The following is an 11662-nucleotide window of genomic DNA, read 5'->3' as shown; positions in this document are numbered from 1 at the left end:
CAGATGCACTTAAGGTGGTAAGTCAACATTTACCTACAGTAGTAATTGAGATTCTGCATTATTTCACTATTCTCCAAAAAGGAGACACCACTCATCTCAGACACTACTATGAATAAAGGTTGACTTTGTAAATACCCCACCCCGAATGTAGCCATGTGACTATGTAGCAAAATTCAAGTACAAGATTCCTTCAACCCTCAGTCGATGATTCACTTCAGTCCATGTGACATACATTCTAACAATCAGCTTTGTATCTGCCACATCCCTGTAGCCATTAGACTCTTTCCATTTTAAAACTCACCAGGTGTTCAATTTTCTTCTCTAGAAGTGCCTTTCACTTCTAGAGAGTAGGTCCTATACAGGAAGAAAGGTTATTCACATGTGATCGTATGTATCCCATTGCCTGATTATGTAAACTTTCTTGATCTCTGAACAGCTGCCATTGTTGCAGTCAGTCTGACTTCTAAACTGTTCATCATTCCCTTTTTCTTTCACACAGATGAACAGCAGTCATTTTCAAACTTCCACATAACATTCTACCACTTATACGGATCCTTTTATCCAAAAGGATCACAGCACTTTGCAAACATTTAGTTTTATGTCCTCCCTCTATTTTGTATCAGTCATTAGCTGTATCCCCATTTTACAAATAGAGAAAACTGAGACAGTACAAACAATTGCCATGCAAGGTCACAGAGCAAGTGGCAGGGTGAATAGGTAATTCACGTGTCCTGAATCTCTGGCTCAAGTTCCAAACATGGTCCCTATTTGTTTTAACATATGAAATAGGAAACCATTTAAAATCAGTCATACAGTGAACGGCCCAATATCCATCCATCTCCTTCCTTCCTTGTCTTTAAAACAATGGGCCCAATTCTGTTACCATTTACACTGGTATAAATCAGGAGCCATTCCACTGAACGCAGTAAAGCTACAGCAGTGTAAAACTGGTAAAATAAGATCAGAATCAGGCCCACTATTTGAAGTCACTTGAAGCCTAACAACACATTTTATAAACACTTCCGAATAGATAATTGATCAAATTCTCAGTTGTTATAATTCAGCAAAGCTCCACTAAGAGTAGTGGAACTATGGCCTTTTATATGATCTAAACCAAGGGTAGGCAACCAAAGGTGGCACATAAGCTGATTTTCAGTGGCACTCACACTGCCCGGGTCCTGGCCACCTGTCCGGGGGTGCTCTGCGTTTTAATTTAATTTTAAATGAAGCTTCTTAAACATTTTAAAAATCTTATTTACTTTACATACAATAGTTTAGTTATAAATTATAGACTTCTAGAAAGAGACCTTCTAAAAATGTTAAAATGTATTATTGGCACGCGAAACCTTAAATCAGAGTGAATAAATGAAGACTCGGCACACCACTTCTGAAAGACTGCCGACCCCTGGTCTAAACTGAACAATACCCAAGTGCTATCAAGGAGTGTGGTGTGGAATATCCTCAGGGCCAACAATAATTTCATGAATGCTGTGCAATCACTGCATACTGCATTTCTGAAGACAATTAGGAAAGCTACTCATTTCAGTTATGTCACCATAAAGCTGGACAGTTCTGCTTGTCTATAAAGTATTGCTAAATCAAAACTAATTTAGACAAGTGGTTTTAGATGAGGATTCCCACAGCAAGAAGCTGAAAGCAAGTTGAAGACAAGAGCATTACAGCTACAAGCATTACTATTATAAAAGGCCAAATTTGACTGTGAATCTTGGGTATTGCAAAGTCCACACTAGTTGAGAGAGCTTTTTATGAAATGTTGCATGCATGCAGATCTTTTATCAACTAGGAAATACATTTTCTTGTGTTGGGGTCTTTCAAAAATGGGTTAGCCATTTAATGACAAAGTTAAAACAACAACACACAATTAAGTACAACATGGCCTTCTTCCTAAGATTTCTAAACCCACATATGCATGGGAGTGCCAAACTTGGAAAGGAGGATCAAGCCAGTCCTAAATGTATCTTGGTGAACTTGACCATTTAAGTATCACTGTGTCACACAGGCTCATTTGTGGCTCTCTATTCTGTCAGTAACGTGTCAGTTCTGACACTCATTATAACAATAATCTTTTAGGTATCTAAAAGATGTCATGTAATGTCATTGGAAAACTAAACTCATTGATCATTAATATTCTTGCATGATGTACGTACGCAATGGGTATTAAGAGTTATGGATAGATGCTAGAACTATGACTAAAATGTGTTTAAACCAGGTATGTCAGAGGGAGCTAGTAAACAGGTCTGCCCTAGGCAAAGGAGTAAGTTTGCTTCTCTGACCAGTCTGGTCACAGGCAGAGACAATGAAGGTCAATTTACACAATAGGTAAACAAAGCTATCAGGTTAGCAAGTGTGGGAGGAGACAGCTTGGCATCTACACTCCGCAGGAGAGAGAGAAGTCTGGTCTCAATTTTACTTTTCAAAAAATACATTGGCCTATAAAGACAGAGGGCTGAACCTCAAATTGAATCAACTGACTTATACAATATTATTGTATTATAAATGTGCATTGAGCAAGATCCTTTATGAAAGCTCATGACACACTGCTGATTAATAATGTGAACTGTATGTACTAACTCTACATAAGGGATTATGAATACTCATAGATATTATGCTTTACAGTCTTTTACCCAAAGGGAGAAACTGGTCTCTCAGAGACAGGAGGGAATGTCACATCATCTGTCGCCAACGAAATTAAGCAAGGTGTGACCAAAAACAGTGGAAGCCCAATTTACATAGAAATGATCAGGGGTATTGGAAGACCATGAGGGAAGAAGAGCATGAGGTTATCCTCCCTCTTGAAGCAAGGTCAATGAACTTTGAGACATATGCTTTTCAAAGGTTTACTGAACTATAAAGGGAGGGGCAGATAACCCCTAAGTTATCCATCACTAGACAGACATAAGGCAACAGAGCTCTTGCAAGCTGAGTCCTTCAATGGGGGTGGAAAGAGTTTTAAATCTCTGGAAATGGAATATAGGTAAGAAACCTATACAGATTTTCATCTAGTAAGACAAGGGAAGCCAGCAGCTTGTATTTCTGTGGAAGATCCTAACTGAGGGAAAGCCAGGGGTAGGAAAAAGGAAGACTGGTGAGAGAGAGAGGAACCATCTTGAACAAAGCCTGTAACTTGCTGGATTAAGCTTTAGAGTTTTAGATGTACATTTTCACTTTTACTTGCTTGTAACCTTCACTACTTCTATTTCTTGGCATCACTTAACCTATGTCCTAGTGTTAGATTTGTTTTATTTTTACTATGCAGTGCAGTGTTTACAAGGGTGTTTCTAACCCAGTTGTAAGTTAATAAGCTACAATGTGCTTTTGTCTCTTTAAGCAAACTATTATTTCCCTGAGCTATCCAGGAGAGGGCTACACACTGCAGAGCACATGGTTTTGGAAACATTTGGGACTGGGAGTGTGTTGGGGGTCACTGCTAACATTAACCAAATCTGGTAAGACATGTGTGTGTTTGTAGTAACTGCTGGCAGGCTGTTGGATTCAAAAGGTATGTCTACACTATGAAATTACTCTGATTTTACAGAATTTGATTTTTGGCAACAGATTGTTTAAAGTCGAGTGCATGTGTCCACACTAAGCACATTAATTCAGCGGTGTGCGTCCATAGTACTGAGGCTAGTGTCAACTTCCAGAGCGTTGCACTGTGGGTAGCTATCCCATAGTTAGCCCATAGTTCCTGCAGTCTCCCCTGCCCATTGGAATTCTGGGTTGAGATACCAATGCCTGATGGGGCAAAACACATTGTCGCGGGTGGTTCTGGGTACATGTCATCAGGCCCCCCCTCTCCCTCCCTCCACAAACGCAACAGACAATGGGTTTGCGCCTTTTTTCCTGGGTTACCTGTGCAGACGCCATACCACGGCAAGCATGGAGCCTGCTCAGCTGACCATCACCGTATGTCTCCTGGGTGCTGGCAGACGTGGGACTGCATTGCTACACAGCAGCAGCTCATTGACTTTTGGCAGCAGATGGTGCACTACGCCTAGTAGCCATCATCATCATACTCCTGGGTGCTCTTTTAGCCAACGTCGGTGAGTTCATTCCCATCTTCTGGTGAGCAGCCAGGAGATGATGATGGCTAGCAGTCGTACTGCACCATCTGCTGCCAGCCTAAGATGTAAAAGATAGATGGAGTGGATCAAAACAAGAAATTGACCCGATTTGTTTTGTATCCATTTGCTTCCTCCCTTCCTCCGTGAAATCAACGGCCTGCTAAACCCAGGGTTTTGAGTTCAACCCTTGAGGGGGCCATTCTGCGTGACAGTTGTTTGTGTTTCTCCTTGATGCAAAGCCACCCCCTTTATTGATTTTAATTCCCTGTAACCATGTCGTCAGTCACCCCCTCCCTCCGTCAGAGCAATGGCAGACAATCATTTCACACCTTTTTTCAATGCAGAAACCATACCGCGGCAAGTATGGAGCCCGCTCATCTCAATGCAGCAGTCATCAACATTGTAAACACCTTGTGCATTATCATGCAGTTTATGCAGAACCAGAACCTGAAAAATCAAGCGAGGAGGCAATGGCAGTGCGGTGACGAGAGTAATGAGGACATGGAGACAGAACTCTCTCAAAGCGCGGGCCCCAGCGCTTTAGAGATCATGGTGTTAATGGGGCAGGTTCATGCTGTGGAACGTTGATTCTGGGCCCGAGAAACAAGCACAGACTGGTGGGACCACATAGTGTTGCAGGTCTGGGACGATTCCCAGTGGCTGCGAAACTTTCGCATGCGTAAGGGCACTTTCACAGAACTTTATGATTTGCTTTCCCCTGCCCTGAAGCACCAGAATACCAAGATGAGAGCAGCCCTCACAGTTCACAAGCAAGTAGCGATAGCCCTGTGGAAGCTTGCAATGCCAGACAGCTCCCGGTCAGTCAGGAATCAATTTGGAGTGGGCCAATCTACTGTGGGGGCTGCTGTGATGCAAGTGGCCAAAGCAATGACTGAGCTGCTGCTACCAAAGATAGTGACTCTGGAAAATGTGCAGGTCATAGTGGATGGCTTTGCTGCAATGGGATTCCCTAAATGTGGTGGGGCGATAGATGGAACCCATATCCCTATCTTGGCGCCAGGGCAGCCAGTACATAAACCGCAAGGGGCACTTTTCAATGGTGCTGCAAGCACCGGTGGCTCACAAGGGACGGATCACAACGTGGGATGGCCGGGAAGGGTTCATGACGCTCACGTCTTCAGGAACACTAGTCTGTTTAAATGGCTGCAGCAAGGGATTTACTTCCCAGACCAGAAAATAACTGTTTGGGGTGTTGACATGCCTATAGTTTCTCTGTGATTCTATGATAGTTATCCTTGGGGACCCAGCTTACCCTTTAATGGCATGGCTCATGAAGCCATATACAGGCAGCCTGGACAGCAGTCAGGAGCTGTTCAGCTATAGGCTGAGCAAGTGCAGAATGGTGGTAGAATGTGCATTTGGACGTTTAAAGGGTCGCTGACACACTTTACTGACTCACTCAGGCCTCAACGAAACCAATATTCCCATTGTTATTGCTGCTTGTTGTGTGCTCCACAATCTTTGTGAGAGTAAGGGGGAAACATTTATGGTGAGGTGGGAGGTTGAGGCAAATCGCCTGGCCACTGATTACGTGCAGCCAGACACCAGGGCGAGTTGAAGAGCACACCAGGAAGCGCTGCACATCAGAGAAGCTCTGAAAACCAGTTTCATGACTGGCCAGGCTACAGTGTGACAGTTCTGTTTGGTTCTCCTTGATGAAAACCTGCCCCCTTGGTTGACTCATTCCCTGTAAACCACCCACCCTCCCCCCTTTGATCACAGCTTGCTTGCAAAGGAAATAAAGTCACTATCATTTAAAAACCATGTATTCTTTATCAATTGATTATATATATAGGGAGAGAACTGACAAGGTAGCCCGGGTGGGGTGTGGGAGGAGGGGAGAAAAAGGCCACTTCAAAACTTGTTGAATGACAGCCTTCTGTTGCTTGGGCTGTCTATTGGGGTGGAGTGGCAGGGTGTACGGAGCCTTCCCCTGGCATTCTTAAGCATCTGGGTGAGGAGGCTATGAAACTTGGGGAGGGTGGTTAAACAGGGGCTGCAGCGGCACTCTGTGACCCTGTTACCATTCCTGAAGCTCCACCAGATGCTGGGGCATGTCCGTTTGATACCGAAGTAACCCTAGCATTGCATTCAGCCTCCTCTGATCTTCCTGCCACCACTTCTGATCTCAATCGTCCCTCTTGTCCACACATTTGTCCCTCCTGTCCTCACGTTCATTGGCCGTTTTCCTGTATTGTCAAAATGTGTCCTTCCACACATTCAGATGAGCTCTTTCACTACAGGTCGACTGCAAGATCTCAGAGAACATTTCATCGCACGTGGGTTTTTTTCACCGCCTTATCCGAAATAGACTTCGGGACGGAGGAGGGAGGCTTGAAAAATTTGCAGCTGTGGGAGGGAAAAAAGGGAGAGAAGTATATAAAAAGATATATTTTCAGAACAATGGGTATACTCTTTCACGGTTAAAAACACAATACATATTACATGGAAGCTAATTTTGGTACAAGGTCATTTTTTGCATCTTATATGGAGTACCTGTGGCTTTGGTGTTAGAGGTCACAGATGCAGGGCCGGGCAACAGAATTCGACTTGCAGGGGAGGGCACTTGGAGTTAGGGTTAGGGTACCTAAGGGTAGGGATTCCTACCATAGGGTTAGGAATCCTAAGGGTAGGGCACTTAGAGCTAGGGTTAGGTTTCCTATGGGTGGGGGTTTCTGCCCTAGGGTTAGGGTTCTTACGGGTAGGGAACTTGGATTACGGTTCCTATGGGTAGGGCTTCCCACCCTAGGGTTAGGGTTCCTATGGGTAGGGCTTCCCGCCCTAGGGTTAGGGTTCCTATGGGTAGGGCTCTTGGAGGTGGGGTTAGGGTTCCAATGGGTAGGGCACTTGGAGCTCGGAATAGGATTTCGATGGGTAGGGCACTTACAGCAAGGGTTAGGGTTCCTATGGGAAGGACACCCCTCCCCCGTGTTAGGGTTCCTATGAGTAGGGCACTTGGAGCTAGGGTTAGATTTCCTATGGGAAGGGCTTCCTGCCCTAGGGTTAGGGTTACGAAGGGTAGGGCACTTGGAGCTAGGGTTAGGGTTCCTATGGGTACGGCGTCCTGACCTAGGGTTAGGGTTCCTATGGGTAGGGCAATTGGAGCTTGGGTTACGGATCCTATGGGTAGGGCTTCCCGTCCTAGGGTTAGGGTTCCTAAAGGTAGGGATCTTGGAGATAGGGTTAGGGTTCCTATCGGGAGGGCGCAGCACCTTAGGTTTAGGGTTCCTATGGGTGGGGCACTTGGTGCTACGGTTAGGATTCCTATGGGAAGGGCGCCGCACGGTAGGTTAAGGGTTCCTATAGGTGGGGCACTTAGAGCTAGGGTTAGGGTTCCTATCGGAAGGGTGCCCCAAACTAGGGTTAGGGTTCCTATTGGTAAGGCACTTGGAGCGAGGGTTAGGGTTCCTAAGGCGAGGGCACTTGGAGCTAGGGCAAGGGTTCCTATGGATAGGGCTCTTAGAGCTAAGGTTTGGGTTCCTAAAGGTAGGGAACTTGGAGCTAGGGTGAGGGTTCCTATGGGCAGAGCACTTGGAGCAAAGGGTTGGGGTTCCTATGGGTAGGGCACCCCGCCCTAGGGTTAGGGTTGCTATGGATATGGCACTTGGAGATAGGGTTAGGGTTCCTATGGGTAGGGCACATGGAGCTCGGTTAGAGATCCTAAGGGTAGGGCGCCCTGCCTTACGGTAAGGGTTCCTATGGGTAGGGCACTTGGAGCTAAGGTTAGGGTTTCTATGGGTATTGTGCGCCACCCTAGGCTTAGGGTTCCTATGGGTGGGAACTTGGAGCTAGGGTTAGGTTTCCTATGGGTAGGGCTTCCGGCCCTAGGATTAAGGCTTCTAAGGCTAGGACGCTTGGAGCTAGGGTTAGGGTTCCCAAGGGTAGGGCACTTGGAGCTAGGGTGAGAGTTCCTATGTGAAGAGAACTTTAAGCTAGGGTTAGGGTTCCTATGAGAAGGGTGCCCTGGTCTAGGGTTAGGGTTCCTATTGGTAGGGCTTCCCGCCCTAGGGTTAGGGTTCCCATGAGTAGGGCGCTTGGAGCTAGTGTGATGGAGCAAGGCCGGATGGCTACAGGAAAGTACTGAGGAACAGGTATGTTAGCCCCAGGCTAAGCAAATCCTTAGTACCATGGGAACCAAAATGGCAGTTGCTCCAGGGTAATCAAGGCACCTGGGACCAATTAAGAACTTTCTAGAAGGCACCGGAGAGAGCTACATTGATTGGAGCACCTGCAGTCAATCAGGGCAGGTTAATCAAGGCACCTGTATAAAAAGGGGAGCTCATTCCAGTCAAGGGAGGAGGAGCCAGAGGAAGGAAGTGCATATGAGGAGCTGGGAGCCAGAGACACAAGAAACTAAGAACTGAGAGGGTGTACTACTGGAGGATTGAGGAAACACCATACAATCAAGCAGTATCAGATACCAGGAGGATCCTATGGTGAGGATAAAGAAGGTGTTTGAAGGAGGCTATGGGGAAGTAGCCCAGGGAGCTGTAGCAGTCAAGAAGCGGTTACAAGTAGCACTATAGAGACTGCTGCAATTCACAGGGCCCTGGGCTGGAACCCGGAGTAGAGGGCGGGCCCGGGTTCCTGCTACTCCTAATCTGACATAGGAGGAGTTGATCCAGACTGGGGGTTTCATCCAAGGGGAAGACCACTGAGGGGAAGAAATCCGCCAATAAGCACAGGACCTACTAGAGGAGAGGAGGAACTTTGTCACAACTGGTGTCAGGGGTGGGATTTTTGGTGTGCACAGCGCGGCGGAAGAAGGAAGGTGATTTAAAAAACACACACACAAAAAAAAAAGGGGGTTACAATTTGTTACCACAATGGATGATGTAGTACGGGCACTGATACAAGCCACGGCGGCCCAGCAGGAGGCTACCCGTGTCCAGGCAGCTGCCCAGCAAGAAGCAGTGCGGCTGCAGCAAGAAACTAACCGCCTGCTGATGGACCAAGCTGTTCAAGACCGAGCTATGTTACAGGAACTGGTAAGCCAGATAAAGACCCTTGCAGAAATGAACCGTGGGCATGATGGGACACGGCTCATACGGGCTAACCATTGGCTCCAGAAAATGACAAGGGAAGATGATGTAGAGGCATACCTTCTGGCCTTTGAGAGGACAGCCCTACGGGAGGCCTGGCCTCGAGATCAGTGGTCTGGCATCCTTGCCCCATACCTGTGTGGGGAGGCCCAGAAGGCCTACCATGATCTGCCTGAAGAAGCTGCAACAGACTACTCCCAGCTGAAGGCAGAGATCTTGCCCAGATCTGGAGTAACATCCGCAGTACGGGCCCAGCGGTATCATGAGTGGAGGTACTGGGAAGACAAAACCCCACGGTCCCAATTATATGACCCCATCCATCTCGCACGAAAATGGTTGCAAACAGAATCCCGGAGTCCAGAAGAGGTACTGGAGGTTCTGGTCATCGACCGGTACACGAGGGCACTGCCACCAGATCTCCACAAATGGGTAGGCCAGAACAATCCGTGCACCTATGATGAGATGATCACACTGGTAGAAAGACGCATGACAGCCAGAGAATTGACCCAATTACGCAAGGAAAGCCCCTTCCGTAGCAAACACCCAACCCCAACCCAGGAAGGAGAGACAGCCAAACCCCTGGGGAGTCCTAGGTGGAGGAAGAGGGGGGCTGAAAACCCACCGAGACTCCAGAAGGAAGGGATTGGCCTGAGTGGAGGGAACCCTGGGACTAAACCCCCTAGCCCACATGATGGGAGACTGACTAGAAACAGTTATAGATGTTATGCATGTGGGGAGTGGGGACACAGCAGCACAGTGTCCCAGCACCGAAGAACCTATGCAATGCAACTTGGGGGATTGGGAGGTCCCATGCTCCCTTATCCACCTTGCGGGCGTTGCATTAGCCCCACATAACTACACCAGGCCAGTGAAGATAAATGGAACAGAAACTACAGCACTGGTGGACTCAGGGAGTGCTATCACCCTTATATCGGGTAAGCTAGTAAAAAGTAGCCAGCTGCTACAAGCCAAACGTGTAGCAGTGACATGTGTGCATGGGGCCATGAGCCAATACCCCACCATCCCAGTGGAGATAGAGGTTCAGGGGAACCCCATTGAGGTGACAGTGGGCGTTGTTCCTAAACTCCCATATCCTGTAGTTATTGGGAGAGACTATCCAGGGTTTGATAATTTACTTCCCCCTGAGAGGCCACAGGGAAGTGGAGACCCTGTTGGCAGCGACTCATCATTGGGGGAATGTCAACCCCCCCATGTTTTCTGAGTTTTCTCAGGATCTATTCTCAGCCCCCCAAAAGGCCCGGAAGACAAAAAAAGAAAGGAAGGCCGCGAAGGCTTTGGGAACCCAGATCCTGACCCAGGGCCAGAAGACTGCGCTAGTAGGCAGACGGGCACGAGCAGCCAACAGCGATCAGATCCAATACCTCCCATACGGTCCATGCTGGAGCTCTTTTTCGATTCTCGGACTGCATGGTCACCTGTGCTGATGAGCTCGACTGGCCAAACAAGAAAAGAGATTCAAAAGTTCGCGGGGCTTTTCCTGTACGCCTGGCCAGTGCATTTGAGTTTAAAGTGCTGTCACAATGGTGCACTGTGGGATAGCTCCTTAGACAGCCTTCCCCAACTGCAAGCACTCCTCTGTGATCCTTAGGAGGAAAGTTAAGGTGACCATAATATACTCCTTTTTAACAAGGTCATTTGATCAGCTAATCTTTTTCTAACATGGCTCTTTTAATGGGTATCACGTCTTTAACATAGTTATCTGATCCAGAAGAGCTATTTGTGTATGGCAAAAAGCATGGCCTCAGCTAACTAACCTGTATTGTGTGTCATTTGTAATTAGAGTGCATGTAAACACAAATACAATTGCTATCACTATCAAGCTGATTCAAAGTGCACCAATGTCCTATTCTGGCTCTAATTAAAAATGATTCTATAAATAATGTATGGTGCAAGTAGCATAATGTATCTGATGAAAAGATAAGAACATTTAACGAATTGAAGAAAAAGGCTAAAAAGGTAGCAGGACAGCAGCCTTTGATGGTAAAACTTGAAGGAAAAAAAAATCATATTTGCCAAAATAGCAATAAAACTGTTTTTGATGGGTCACCTAGTGTTTAAAAAACTACATTTCCAAGACTAACATTCAACATGGAATACTACATTAAAGACGTTTGTGATCCCAGCTAAAGCCTCAACTGATATTTATGTCTCATTTACATTTCTCATACACAGTAATCTGTTCTGTTAAAAACAGGTTCAGAAAGTGAACTACTCTGCTACAGACAATGTGTTATAGCTGAAATCACTGGTAAAACAATGCAAAACTCCCTATTACATAGTCATCATGAGGTCACAGTATTAGAAGCAGTCTCTCTTCTTCACAAAAAAATATTTTGGACTCAGAAAATTTCACTCAACTTCAGTGTACATTATAACAAAGCATGCATATTTTTATACAAGATGCTTCATTATGCTCATACAGAAAACAGCTGAAAGTACGTCTCCTCACCACTCACTTGAAAATGTATTATGTGCTTCTCACTTAACTGAATT

Source organism: Mauremys mutica, chromosome 4 (assembly GCF_020497125.1).
Source record: "Mauremys mutica isolate MM-2020 ecotype Southern chromosome 4, ASM2049712v1, whole genome shotgun sequence".
Taxonomy (NCBI): Eukaryota; Metazoa; Chordata; order Testudines; family Geoemydidae; genus Mauremys; species Mauremys mutica.
Note: the sequence above shows the minus strand (reverse complement) of the source record.